Source organism: Polyodon spathula, chromosome 23 (assembly GCF_017654505.1).
Source record: "Polyodon spathula isolate WHYD16114869_AA chromosome 23, ASM1765450v1, whole genome shotgun sequence".
Classification (NCBI taxonomy): domain Eukaryota; kingdom Metazoa; phylum Chordata; class Actinopteri; order Acipenseriformes; family Polyodontidae; genus Polyodon; species Polyodon spathula.
The window spans coordinates 18,610,515-18,626,166 of NC_054556.1; the positions used below are offsets into that span (position 1 = coordinate 18,610,515).

Genomic DNA, 15,652 nt, shown 5'->3' on the forward strand with positions numbered 1-15,652 from the left:
AACATGACCTTAAAGTCATGAGTATTTTCACACACACATATATATACACACACACACACAGTTGTAGTCACAAGTTTACATACCCCAATGCAAATGTATAATTTCTAGAAATTTCTCGAAAACAATGAATTTTAGGAAAAATCATTTGCGCAAAAGTTTAGCTTTTGTGGATGAGGAAAATAAAAGTTACAGAATCTGATGTCTACAATTATTTATTTCAACAATTTTTTTTTGCAAAACTAAAAATGCTAATTCAAAAGTATTCATACTCATTGATGCTATGATAGCATTGTCTATAAGGTGCTAGAAATATACAGTATAGAATATACTTCAGAAAAGGCTTGCATGCACATGTTTACTGATCCCCTTGCTATAGCAATATAAAGCATCCCGAATAATGTGTTTATTATATAGATTTACCTTCCAAAAATTCAGCTGAGAGATCTGTGAATTGGTAAGTGAAGTTGAGGGGGACTAAGATGGGGTTGAAAATCTAATCCAAGATCAAGAATCCTGTCGCTTATTCACCAGTCACAAACACGCATTGCAAGTGAGTGGATTGAACTGAACTTAAAAAAATAAATAAATAATGATGCGTTTCTGTAAATTCCTAGGCAGGTTCAGTTGAAATGAAGCTTGAAAACAGGCTGTAATGTCGAGACTCCAGTTCATTCATGCTTATGTTCCAGTTCACAGTTGCTGTTAAACACTGTTCAATAAGGCTAGTCCTAGGGGCAGGGAGTAAGGGTGACATTTGTAGGGGCTCCAAATTGTTCTCAGGCATTGCACCTTGGGAGCGGATTACATGTCACGACGGCCAACTTGCAGGCAGTGAACTGCATTTGCAGCACAGACAACACATGTACAGCCAGCATAAAGTTAACAAACCGCAGTTCAACACGAACACCTGCTGAAACCTTGGAGGAGCATACCTGTACACTGGAGAGCAATCGTCCTGTTCTGCAAAGGGAAAGCAATGCAAACCATGCATGAAACCGAACCACTTTGCCGTTCTAAATCACAAGAAGACAGCTGGTACGGCAAAACGGTGAGCAAAGCACAAAACAAGAAGCAGCCAGCAGTAAATGCAATTCAGCCTGACCCTCCCCGCAGCAATAAAGCAACTGATACCGGTGATTTCTACTCTTCCAGCACTGGTCACAAGTGCGTGTGTATGTGTGTTATGCACTATTAATTACCCTAAACAGCCTCTGACTACTGGCAACATCCGAGATGTGCCTGTCAAAGTCATGATTGATTCAGGGGCCAGTGTTAACCTGCTTGATGAAAATGCATATAGTAAACTACAACCGTGTGTAATGCTATAAAAAACAAACATGAATATATCAGCTCTGGAACTGAAAGGCAAGTTTGACGCAATTACAGAATCAAATGCAAAAATCACACACTGCTATTTGAATTGTGCAGATAAAAAAGCACTACAAAATCAAAATGATGCAAAAAAACAGTCTTTTATTTGTAGAAGAACAGGTAACAAAAAGTTGATGTATTGCAAAAAGTGCTCAGTGCAAACGTTTCGACCATCCTCAGTGCTAGCGAATTAGGTATTTAAGATCTTAATTCAACTAAAGATAAATATCAGAGGTCAGGTATTCAATTAAAGACAAAATATCATGTACACAGATAAATGAATATGTTAATGACAGAAATCATCAGTTAAATACATCATATTGTTAATTATTAATTATTGAATGTTAAGATCTATTGATTAGACTATTTCAATTCATATAGATCTACTAAAGCCAAAGTAATAAAAATGAATAACATTGATGTTAATATTCAAACAATATGTAAATTCTATGTAGACATAAACATTAAAGTCTTAAATATAACATAATGAATTAATTATCAAATAAAAATTAATGATATAGAGAATACAAAAGTAATACAAAAATAAGAACAATATTAATTATATATTTATAGGTAACATGATAATCCAAGTTCTTCATTAATGCCTCTGGCTGTACTGTCTTGAAATAGAAGATCCATTTTGCTTTACATTGAAGTAATTTTTGATTCAAGTCTCCCGTTTATGAGACTGAAATCTTTGTATACTACAAAATTGTAAGTCCAAAATGCAACATTCTACACTGTGAATGGGGAAAATGTCTCACTACTTAGCTATCAGAAAGCATCTGACCTAGCCTTAATACACATGCAAACTTAAGCTGAGCAGCAAAATTGCTTGCTTATGCATTAAGTTTAAATACCATGTGGAATTCATATTTTGTTGATTTTTAATTAAATAAAGGCTAAACCTGAACTATATATTACAATCATAGTTCATTGTTTTTGCAGCGTGTAAAAATACTGCAATGTAGGACTCACCTTTGAGAGAACCGTATTTATTTGAAATGATTAAGGCTCATCATTGGAACATCATAAAAACAGCAGGTTTGCGGTGAAAGGCTTTGCTGCATCATGTGATTACATTCAATTTATTTGCTGTTTCTGATCAGTTGAAACCCAAAATTAAGTCGGTAAGCAGGCAAGCTGGGTAATAGTCAGCATTGAGATAAAATGAATAACATTTAGGAAGCCCCCAGCTCCTTGTGCCAAAATGGAGGGACAGGGAATGAACTCTTCATGTAATGCTGAAGCTGTGAACTTTTCTTTAGATTTGCTATACTTTCACGATAGGAAACTCTTATAAGGGAAATCTCCAATGGCAAATCCACTGCATTTTTATATAACTTTTCTGTGATTGTAAATGTGGGTTAGTAATTTAAGAGCAATGTCTAGGCCATTGTATAGTAAGAACATATTTTTATTTTCCACAAAACTCAACATTCAAGTAGATTAAAAGTAAATTCTATGTAATTAAATTTATCCATTTGATATTTTCAGGTTTGGGGTTGACAGGTTTTAAAAAAAAATAAATTGAGAAAAAAATCCTGAGAAACTAGGTCGTTGTAGTCCATTTGTAAATGAAATTATAAACTGTGGAAAAGGTGTTTGACAAATAGAGAACAAATTGTAGTTACGCTTGATGGAAACCCTTATTACAAAACCACACAGTCCATCTTCACCAGCATACATCACTGTCAGGGGCTTCAGCACCGCTAAGAAATATTTATTCATCAAGTTTCCAAGCTTGTTTATGTTTCTTTTTTAATAAATGAGATATTGTGAGGAGTTAAGCCAACAGAAAATGTTTTATTTTCCTCTCCCCTGAAAAACTTTAAAGAGACAGGCCTACCAAATAATATAAAGAACATATGTAGCAAGGCAGAGTCTTTAATACTTCACCTATCTTGATCATTGGACCACTTTCTACAACGAGGACTATCTGTATAGACGGGATGGACTGCATTTAAATAACAAGGGAACTAGTCTACTTGGAGAAAAGATCCTCGAGCAGGTTCGGAAGCATTTAAACTAGAAAGGAAGGGGGGAGAAATCAACAAAAAAAAACAGAAGGGAGACCGCATCAAAACAAGAACAACAACTCAGGTAAGACAACCATTAAATGTATTTATCTAAATGCTAGAAGTATCAGAAACAAAATTCTAGAACTTGAAGCTACTGCACTAACAGGTAACTATGATGTGATAGGTGTTACAGAAACTGCTTATCTGAGAGTGATGGGGACGAATATAATATTTGAGGTATACACTGTATAGGAAAGACAGGCAGGACAGACGAGGAGGAGGGGTAGCGCTATACATAAGAAACAGTCTTGAAGCCCAGGTGTTAAACCTGGACAAAGAAAATAAAACCGAATCAATATGGGTCAGAATAACAGACAAAAATTCAAAAGGCATAATAATAGGAGCATGCTATAGACCGCCAGATTCAGACGGTGAGCACAATAATCTGTTATACAATGACATTAGAAATGTGTGTAGCAAAGGAGAAGCCATACTAATGGGGGATTTCAACTTCCCCCAAATAAAATGGGAAAACCCGGTGGGTAGCGCGAAGGACGAAATAGAAATGGTGGAAATGACAAATGACTGCTTCCTAACACAATTTGTTAGAGGGGAGGCATGCCTTGATTTAGTCTTTTCAAATAACAAGACTAACTAAAACAGAGGTCAGAGAACCACTGGCAAACTCAGACCACAACATGGTCTCATTTGAAGTGTTTTTTAAATCCTCAAAAGTAAAGACTAAAGCTAAGGTTTACAATTTTAGAAAAGCAAACTATGAAGGTATGAAACAGAGACTAACAGAAGTAGATTGGAGTAAAATAGAGAAAACACCCACAGAAGAAGGATGGTTGTTCTTCAAAAACGTAGTACTAGAGGCGCAAAACAATTATATCCCTAAAGTAGACAAATCTAAATGTAAAACTAAATTGCCAAAATGGTTTAATAGATCAATTAAAAAAAATATTCAGCGAAAAAAGGCACTTTACAGAGCATTAAAAAAGGACCAAAAAGAAAGTACACAGAAAGAGTACACAGAACTGCAAATGCAAGTCAAAAAGGAAGTTAGAAAGGCCAAGAGAGAAATAGAAATGAACATTGCTAAGGGAGCTAAAACCAATTCCAAAATGTTTTTCCAATATTACAACAGCAAGAGAACATTCAAAGAGGAGATTAAATGTTTAAGAGATACAAATGGCAAAATCGTAGAGGAAGAAAAAAAAAATAGCAAATATGTTAAATGATTACTTTTCACAAGTTTTTACAAAGGAAGATACTGACAACATGCCCCACATGTCATCCAGTTCCTATCCAGTTTTAAATAACTTTAGCATAACTGAGGCATGTTAAAGTAGGAGCTCTTAAAATAAACAAATCCCCTGGGCCGGATGAGATCCTCCCAGCTCAAAGAAATGAAAGAAGTAATTTACAAACCGCTAACCAAGATCATGCAGCAGTCTCTTGACACAGGGGTGGTACCAACAGACTGGAAAATTGCAAACGTAATACCGATCCACAAAAAGGGAAACAAAACTGAACCAGGTAACTACAGACCAGTAAGCCTGACTTCTATTATATGCAAACTTATGGAAACTATAATAAGATCCAAAATGGAAAATTACCTATATGGTAACAGGGTACTGGGAGACAGTCAAAAATGGTTTTAGGAAAGGGAGATCGTGCCTAACTAACTTGCTTGATTTTTTTGAGGATGCAACATCGATAATGGATAATTGCAAAGCATATGACATGGTTTATTTAGATTTCCAGAAAGCTTTTGACAAAGTCCCGCACAAAAGATTAATTCTCAAACTGAACGCAGTTGGGATTCAAGGAAACACATGTACATGGATTAGGGAGTGGTTAACATGTAGAAAACAGAAAGTACTGATTAGAGGAAAAACCTCAGAATGGAGTGTGGTAACCAGCGGTGTACCACAGGGATCAGTATTAGGTCCTCTGCTATTCCTAATCTACATTAATGATTTAGATTCTGGTATAGTAAGCAAACTTGTTAAATTTGCAGACGACACAAAAGTAGGAGGAGTGGCAAACACTGTGCAGCAGCAAAGGTCATTCAAAATGATCTAGACAAGATTCAGAACTGGGCAGACACATGGCAAATGACATTTAATAGAGAAAAGTGTAAGGTACTGCACGCAGGAAATAAAAATGTACATTATAAATATCATATGGGAGATATTGAAATTGGAGAAGGAATCTATGAAAAAGACCTAGGAGTTTTTGTTGACTCAGAAATGTCTTCATCTAGACAATGTGGGGAAGCTATAAAAAAGGCTAACAAGATGCTCGGATACATTGTGAAAAGTGTTGAATTTAAATCAAGGGAAGTAATGTTAAAACTGTACAATGCACTTGTAAGACCTCATCTTGAATATTGTGTGCAGTTCTGGTCACCTCGCTATAAAAAAGATATTGCTGCTCTAGAAAGAGTGCAAAGAAGAGCGACCAGAATTATTCCGGGCTTAAAAGGCATGTCATATGCAGACAGGCTAAAAGAATTGAATCTGTTCAGTCTTGAACAAAGAAGACTACGTGGCGACCTAATTCAAGCATTCAAAATTCTAAAAGGTATTGACAGTGTCGACCCAAGGGACTTTTTCAGCCTGAAAAAAGAAACAAGGACCAGGGGTCACAAATGGAGTTTAGACAAAGGGGCATTCAGAACAGAAAATAGGAGACACTTTTTTACACAGAGAATTGTGAGGGTCTGGAATCAACTCCCCAGTAATGTTGTTGAAGCTGACACCCTGGGATCCTTCAAGAAGCTGCTTGATGAGATTTTGGGATCAATAAGCTACTAACAACCAAACGAGCAAGATGGGCCGAATGGCCTCCTCTCGTTTGTAAACTTTCTTATGTTCTTATAAATACACAGTAATTAGAGGCACTTACAGTAGCGTTACCTCAATGTACTGAGGTACCAAACACAGCTACAGTTTCCGCTTGCACAGAAGGATTTCAGGTTTGAATTCTGGCTGTTGCATCAACTGAGTTCGTCGTCGGCTTGCATCCTCGGCCACATGTCTGCGGTTTGTGATACACACTTTTGTTTGTGCTACACATCGTTTACCACAATCCTGTAAGTTGTCATTTTTAAAACTGTTAAATGGTTTTGGGGCCAGTAGACAGTGGAATAATTCACTAGCCTTGTCCCTTCTGGAGGGCTGGGTTCCAGTCTGGCTCAGATAGTGTCAGGGCACAGCAAGTGGCACTTGTATAAGCGTAGCTAACAAAATACTTCCATTTGTCTCAGCTGCTTTGCACACCCATTAGATACATGGGTCTCAAATGTGCAGTTTTAAAAGAAACATGCATTTTAATTTTAAAACTGTTACTGGCTAAAGGAAGTGTTACGTTTTTGTGCTTTATTGCACTTCCTGTGTCATTTCACCTCAGCAGTGAAACATGTTACTGGCTGAAAGCACGAAAGTGTTGAAAAGTGACAACAATTTTCATCAACATTAACAAAAATAAAATGTTTTCCCAACAGCAACTTTAGCAGCAGAAACTAATCACATTTTTAACATTTCCTGTAGTACATATACAAGTGTACACACTAAAGCTAAGTGATTTGATTACTTATTAGGTCAAAGTAATTATTGTTTATTTTCTTGCATTGATAATATTATTTGTCCATTTTGTAAGTCGTCCTTTTACAGTAGAAGTTTAAAATCTAAACCCGAAAACCCAGAATCAGCATATGTACAGTGCAGTATACTGTGTTAAAATGTAAAGCCGAATGTCTCTGTGTGTGTACAGTGCAGTATACTGTGTTAAAATGTAAACCCGAATGTCTCTGTGTGTGTACAGTGCAGTATACTGCGTTAAAATGTAAACCCGAATGTCTCCGTGTGTGTACAGTGCAGTATACTGCGTTAAAATGTAAACCCGAATGTCTCCGTGTGTGTACAGTGCAGTATACTGTGTTAAAGTGTAAACCCGAATGTCTCCATGTGTGTACAGTGCAGTATACTGTATTCAAATGTAAACCCGAATGTCTCACTGAAAGAATAATGACTTCCATGTTGTAATAATACCTTGTACTTTTCCAGCGGTTCCTTACAATTTTTGCATGCCCAGTAAAAACGTACATTTCTATATATATATATCAATATATATATATATATATATATATATATATATATATATATATATATATATATATATATATACACACACACACACACACACACACACACACACACACACATACAGTGTTGTGAAAAAGTATTTGCCCCCTGTCTGATTTTCTGCATTTTTGCACATTTTTCACATTGAATTTGGTCAGATCTTATTGTGGGTTGTAGTATTATATAGAGGGAGTCTGAGAGAAAAAATGACACCAAAGTTTGGTGCTACTTTCACCAAACCACAGTCAGAGCCATATTGTCCAAATTGAGAAAGTTTGGGACAGTAGTGAATCTTCCCAGGAGTAGCTGTCTTGCCAAAATCTCTTCAAGAGCAAGGCGTAAAATTGTCCAGGAGGGTACAAAGAACCCTAGAACAACATCCAGGGATATGCAGGCCTCACTCGCCTTGGATAAGGTCAGTGTTCATGACTCCACCATCAGAAAGACACTGGGCAAAAATGGGATTCATGGCAGAGTAACAAGGCGGAAACCACTGTTCACTACGAAGTTCAAGTTTGCCAAAAAGTACCTGGATGATCCTCAAGAGTTCTAGAACAATGTTCTATGGAAAGATGAGAGAAAAGTGGAACTTTTTGGCCAACATGGGCCACATTATGTCTAGTGAAAACCAAACACTGCATTCCACAGTAAGAACCTCATACCAACGGTCAAGCATGGTGATGGTAGTGTCATGATTTGGGGTGCTTTGCTGTTTCAGGATGACTTGCCATCATTGAAGGAACCATGAACTCTGGTCTGTATCAGAGAATTCTACAGGAGAATGTTAGGCCATCCATCCATGAGCAGAATCTGAAGCGCAGCTGGGTCATGCAGGAAGACAATGATCCGAAACACACAAGCAAGTCTCTATCAGAATGGTTGAAGAACAAGAAATTTAAAGTTTTGGAATGACCTGGTCAAAGTCCAGACCTAACCCCATTGAGATATTGTGGCAGGACCTGAAACAAGCAGTTTATGCTCGAAACCCCACAAATGTCACTGAGTTGAAGCAGTTCTGCATGAAGGAGTGGGCCAAAAGTTCTCTAGGGCACTGTGAGAGACTGATCAATAACTACAGGAAGCGTTTGGTTGCAGATATTGCTGCTAAAGGTGGCGCAACCAGTTTTTGAGTCTAATGGGGCGATTACTTTTTCACACAGGGGCATTGGGTGTTGCATAACTTTCTTTAATAAATAAATGAAATAAGTATCAAAATGTTGTGTTATTTGTTCACTCAGGGTCCCTTGTATCTAATAATATATTTTGGTTGAAGACCATTTTCAAAAGATGAACCATATAAAAAATAAATAATAAAAAAAGTGTAACATGTACAAAAGAAAAAAAAAAGCTTTTGTGTTCCATTAATTGAATGACAAAAGTGTAGTGTGCCGATATCTTTTAGGATGTAACATTTTTGAGTAGGAAAATGACTCATTTTAACATGTTTTTACATTTGCTTTGTTTCCCGAGACGGGGGTTGTGAGAATGGGGTCTTATTGAAGTCCAGTTGAGCTGTGCCAGTTCAGGAGGCAACATGCTCTGTTTGAAGGGATGTGTTTGCTCATCCAGACCACAATTATGTATAAAAACATGTATTCTGTCTTATATTTATCTTGTTCTAGTTGCTCTGCCTCACTGTTATTGTTAAATGTGTTAAATTGACTATTTGCTGGCTCCTGTTTTTCGTTCATTGGTTTAATATTATTATCAAATTGACTCAGTTACTCCACTGTTTTCATTCTGAAAAAAAAAGTTTGAAGTGAATGATAAATGAATGATACATCTTTATAAGCATTTTACTTTTCATGCAGCATTTAAAAGAAAAAAAAGAACTACAGTAAACTGAAATACAGTCCAATTAGATTTGGCTGAGAAGCAAACCGTACTTCTATTGTGACGAACAATAACATAACACAACATTTTTTGCTGTGACGCGCATACTGTATATAATGTATATACTGTATACACTGTGTGTGTGTGTGTGTGTGTGTGTGTGTGTGTGTGTGTGTGTGTATATATATATATATATATATATATATATATATATATATATATATATATATATATATATATAACATTCTCCTCTAGACTCTTTTGATACAATACATAACTCATGGTTGTGTCAACAAGGCAATCATGATAAAACTATGGTATTTCCATAATTATCATTGGCGTTCACAAACTTTTTCTCGTCACTGTATATACACATATTATTATCCATCTTATTTTCTCAAAACAGCACAAACGTTACTCTAACATGATCAATTATAATATTATTAAATAGCAAAACCACTCTCACAGATTTCACAAGGACAGACTGAAATGGCTCATTGCCGTGACCCAGAGGACATTCGATAAGTACATCCTACAGGGTCAGGGGTTGTTTGAGCCCAGGGGGCACTTTTATACAGAGCTTCACTATCAGAGCTAATTAGGAAAATAAGAAGATTTGGATGTCTTTGAAATGTCACATTTTGAAATATTCAAAGGTCATTTGTAGTCATGAAAGAGTTTTCACCATGACATTAAAGGCATAAAAATAGCCACCGGCATTCTTCCAGCTGTCTACCTTCTACACTGCGTTTTCCTTTCTAACCACTGAGCTACTCTAACCTACTGCCTTCCATACTGCAGCCCACCACTCTAACCACTAAGCTACTCAAACCTACTACCTTCCACACTGCAGCCCAGCACTCTAACCACTACTTCCATGGTGCAGTCCAGCACATTAATCACTGAGCTTCTCAAACCTACTACCTTCCACGCTGCAGCCCACCACTCTAACCACTGAGCTACTCAAACGTACTACCTTACACAGTGCAGCCCACCACTCTAACCACTACTTCCATGGTGCAGTCCAGCACATTAATCACTGAGCTTCTCAAACCTACTACCTTCCACACTGCAGCACAGCACTTTCTTACTCTAATCACTGAGCTGCTCAAGCCCATTACCTCCCACACAGCAGTATTATGATACAATAGCACTGTTTGCTACTGATTTGGTACCATGGTACTGCACTACCAACAGTGTAGATTACTTGTTCATACCATGTCAATGTATGATATGACTGGGTATCAATGGCAACCTGTTCCCACTGTAGTTGCCTTTGTTCTATCATTTCCTATTAGCACAGAACCGTTATAGTGCTGCTAAAGATAATTTGGTAAGGAATTACATTTTTTGTTTGTTAATGTAATATAAAATAAAACATTCAGTGTTGTCACATGTGTCTCCAGCAATGCTTATTCCCCTCTTCCCAGTACAGCCAAGGCCAACCCAACACACCGGGAGCCCGGTAAACAAAGGACAGAGAGGTGGAAATAAAACAACATCGACCTCCACCTGTGCCAGAATACCTCAGTGTCAGACCCCTGCCTGCTAGCACAGTGTTTTCAGGCTCACATACATAGTCACGGCTGGGAGTGTAAGGGGCTGCAAGGAAGGTGTTTCCTTGGTAAAGTGCAAGATCAAACTCCACAGCGGGGTCAAAATAGTCAGGTTTCATCTGTGGGGTGGTCAGACACGTCTCTTTAAATTACTCAATGCAGCCAGCTATCAGAGAGAGTTCATTATAAAGGAATAACACTACCTATTATGTGACATGTGATTACTGCAGCACTATAAAGCTGTGGGAACAGCACCCTTGCACACGGTCTACCAGTAATGGAGAAAATCAGAGATCAATATATGAAAGCATTATAGTGGATGCACATCAAGCAGGTGCCACAGTAGCAAGGACAAGCATGTGTAGTTACATAATATTAACATAGTAACTCCAGGATTTTTAAAAAACACTTTTATTGTATCGAACTGTGGTATAGTAACTAGAGCTTTAGTAGCAAATGATTTAAAAAAAAAATTTGTTAATTAAATCAATCCGTTAATGCTTTGAAATTGAGTCGATGAGGTTGTAAATGAAAGCATTTCTCGTTAAAAAGCTTAATTGTCGCACGTCACTAACATCACCTCGTATCTCAACAACTAAATAACTCGTTAAGCAAAATGCTTGTTAATGAGATGAAGAAAAATGAATGGAAGCATAATTCACTGTTATGGAAACTACTAGCATACAAAGAGACGGCTCTCCCACCTGCAAGCAGCAGCCAAATGGAAATAAAAAATAATGGGAATATCTATGTTGTGTATAATTTGTAAACTTAATTTAAAATTGTGCATTTTGTAATGCAGAATGTACATTTATTTTGATAAATTCATATACACAATGCTGATTTGTGATTATCTGGCGTGTGGGTAAAAATGGCACAAATTTAAATTTTTTATTTTATTTATTTTTTAGATGGGGCGGAAGTAAACCATCTTTGTATACTGTTTGGAATTATTTTTTCATCTACTTTTATATGAATTTTAGTTTGTGTGATTGTAGGCTGAAAATAAATATGTTTGAAATGTATTTTATGTTTGTAGTTGTTAGTTATTATACATGTAAACCATATATGTAGTCTTCCGCACTCGTTTTTTCTTAAAAAAAAATGTTTTAATTTTTCAGAGTTTATTTTACATATATTAAAATAGGAATAAAATTGGGAATAAATAGTTTTTAATTGAAACATCTGTAAGAATCAAGGAAAACAATCTCAGCATACACACTTTACATGTGTAATATGATGCATAGCAGTTCTGGTTTCTGATTCAGTTTAATGTCCCTGGCACGTATGATGAAGCAGAATCTGTGCAAGTCGAAGTCACATTTTCCCAAGTCAGCTGGTACTTTGTGAACTTTTGGGTAAATACTGTGCTGACGGCAACAGTATCTATGGAAGGTATGAACATGACGTCAGCACAAAACAAGCCAGATTTATTCACCTTGAAATCATGAAAAGAAAAGAAAATTGACAGAACTGGGCAGTGCAAGCCATCGGGAGAGTGTCAAAAACCACAGTGGACATTTCCATCCATGCATTCCATAAGTTTACCAAAGCCTCACCATTTTCTGTCAAATATTTACGATTAAGATTGGCAGAGTTTTAGCTGATGGACAGTACCGTCGCACAAAGTCACCAATACATACCTCTCTGCAGTCTGCAATAAAAAATGGCTGTCCAGCAAAGCACAGCGCTCTGACAAACTCATTAACACAGTCATTCTGCACTCTCTGTTTATAAAATGCGTGTAAAAACTTCATAAACTGATTGCGTGTCTCTCAGTTCACTTTACTGGTTTAATGTGTCGCTTATTTTTCAGTATGTTCTTTTCTTGTCAGCATGGACATGTACCTCAGTGCAGCAGTATTTGCAGTGCTATGCATCCTCTGCCTCATCTGACCCACTTCTGTTATTTTTGCTTTTTGTATACTTCGAAACATTTGTTTTCTTTTAAATATTCATAAACTTATTTACGTTTTCTCCCCATTCCGCATCCACTAATATTATAATATGATATTTTTGTGTAAGTATTTCAATTTAGTTTTTGATCAAGCTAGTAGTTACCATGCCCCGCAATTGCCACAATAATTAGATTTTGATTGGTCAACATAATCAGGTGATAATGTGTTTGTGAAGTGACAGAGAACGTTAGTATACCAACCATAAACCTAGTTCCCTGAAAGAGAAGATGGCCACCAAACACTGTTATGGGATACACTCCTGCCTATTGGTAGGTGTCACTGAGCTCCTATATCAAAGCTGCCGATAGGCCCCCTTCCCCCAGTGACCTCCTCGGTCCCGCCTCCCGCGGGTACTTAACCGTCACGCAGGGGAAGGAACACCCTGTTTCACGACAAAACCATGATGTCGACCGAAGCAACCTCGTAGTTGGTGGCCATCTTCTCTTTCAGGGAATCAGGTTTGTGGTAGGTAAACTAACGTTCCCTTTCAATTCGAAGATGGCCACCAAAACATCGTTATGGGAAAACGTGTACCAGAGCCATCGCCGGGAAGAAAGAACGGCAGCATACGAGGGACGCTAAGTCCTTCCTGACCAAGGTCAGTACTGTGAGCATGCAACCTCAATGACCCTAGTGCCCACAGAGGGCAATGAGGGATCTACCACATTCAGGTGGTAGAACCTGGCAAAAGTATGCGGAGTAGCCCAGCTAGCCGCATCACAAACTTCAGCCATGGAGGCACCTCGGAAGAGGGCCCGTGATGTAACCACACCTCTCGTGGAATGTGCGGCTATCCACCCAGGTGGGGGTAAGCCAGCACCATCATACACAGTCGAGACTGTGTCCGCAATCCAATGCGACAGCCGCTGCTTGGAGAGGGGCTGTCCCAGGGTCCGTGTTCCATGGCAGACGAAGAGCTGGTCAGACTGATGCAGCGCTCTTGTCCTATCCACATAACATCTCAATGCCCGAACTGGGCAGAGAAGGTTCAACTTTCTATCCTCTTCCATCGCAAATGGCGGAGGATGGAAGGACTCCAATTCCACAGACTGATTCATGTGGAACGCTGTAACCACCTTGAGGAGAAAAGCAGGGTTTGCATGTAGTGACACTCTGCTACCATCATCCCAAATACGCATACAGGAGCTATGCACAGACAGCGCCTGCAGCTCACTAACCTGCTTTGCGGAGGTGATAGCCAAGAGGAAGGCTGTCTTCAACTCTTCAACTGGAGAGGTGCTTCAACTCGATGGAGTATATAGGCTCAAACGGGGCCTGCATGAGAGCCTCCAGTACAATCTCAAGGCTCCATTCGGGGAGAGTGGCCCTCCTAGGAGGGCGCAATCGCCAAGAGCCTCGGAGAAATCGGGTAGCCAAAAATGCGGGCCCGGGGACACTGAGTCAATGAGGGCATGGCAAGCAGAAATAGCCACTAGGTAAACATTCACTGTGGAAGGTGATCTACCAGCCTCAAGCAGATCTTGCAGAAACTGCAAGATGGCGGACATGGGACAGGAGATTGGATCATGACCATTAGAACAGCACCAATCTTGAAAACATTTCCACTTATAGGCATTCAGTGACCTAGTGGAATGCGCCCTACCATTCTACAGCGTACCCATGACCATATCTGACAACCCGTAGCTGAAGCCTGCCTGGCTCCAGGTGCCAAAGTGTGCATCTCGTCTGACTGAGAAGATCCCGGCGACGCTGGATTTCCCAGAGCGGGTCATTCAATATCTGTTCCGCACCACAGGTAGGAATTACTGGAGGGCAAGGAACACCGCTTGCAGCTCCAACATGTTGATATGCAGGGACGTCCGACAACCCGACAAGGGTCCGCTGATTCCTCTGCCTTCGCAGACCATGCCCCAATCCAAGTTGGAGGCATCCGTCTTCACTACCCTGTGGGTGTAAACCACCCCCATTCGGACTCCTTGGAGTAGGTGAGAGGGAATCCTCTACCAGCACAGGGTAGGTGTGGCCTGTAGCAGGCGCATTCGTAATAAACCCAGCTCAATGGTTGATACCGCTGCTGCAATCAGACCCAAAAGTTGTTGGCACAAAACAAGGGACACCTTCGATCCCTGCCGAAACAGAGAGAGGTGGTGTTGTAAAGCTGCTACCCTGTCATTCAACAGGTATGCGCACATCGCGGTGGAGTCCAGCTGGAGCCCCAAATACGTTATGTACTGCGATGGCATCAGCCGATTCTTGGCATCGTTGATGGTGAGGCCCAGCCACACTAGATGCTCCGTCACTAGCGTCGTGTGGGCCACTGCTCCCTCCCTTGACTGGAAACAGATCAACCAGTTGTCAAGGTAATTCATCACTCTGACTCCTTGCCACCACAAGGGGGCAAGGATAGCTTCTATGCACTTTGAAAACGTATGGGGAGCTATGGAGAGGCCGAACAGCAGCACGGAAAACTCATACGCGTTGCCCTGAAAGGGAAAGCGGAGGTATTTCCTATGCTGTGGACGAATGGGAACGTGAAAATACGCGTCCTGTAAATCCATCGTGGTGAACCAGTCAACCAGCCGGACAGACTGGAGTATGTGACGATGAGTCAGCATGTGGAACCCCTTCTGTTTTAGAAACTAGTTTAGAAGCTGCAAGTCCAGGATGGGACGAAACCCACCGTCCCGCTTCGGTACCAGAAAGTATCTTGAGTAGAAATCCTTTCTAAGAGAAGTAGGATCTACGAGACAATTGGCGTGCTTGTCCAGCAAGGCTGCCACTTCGGTCTGGAGCACTGA

The 15,652-nt window shown here is 39.3% G+C and overlaps 1 protein-coding gene across 1 annotated transcript in view; it reads right to left on the bottom strand.

The window, feature by feature from the left end:
- The window catches only part of LOC121297780 (cadherin-22-like), a 190,667-nt gene that overhangs the window by 12,884 nt on the left and 162,131 nt on the right, over positions 1-15,652 (bottom strand). The gene's annotated exons all lie outside the window — the stretch shown is intronic.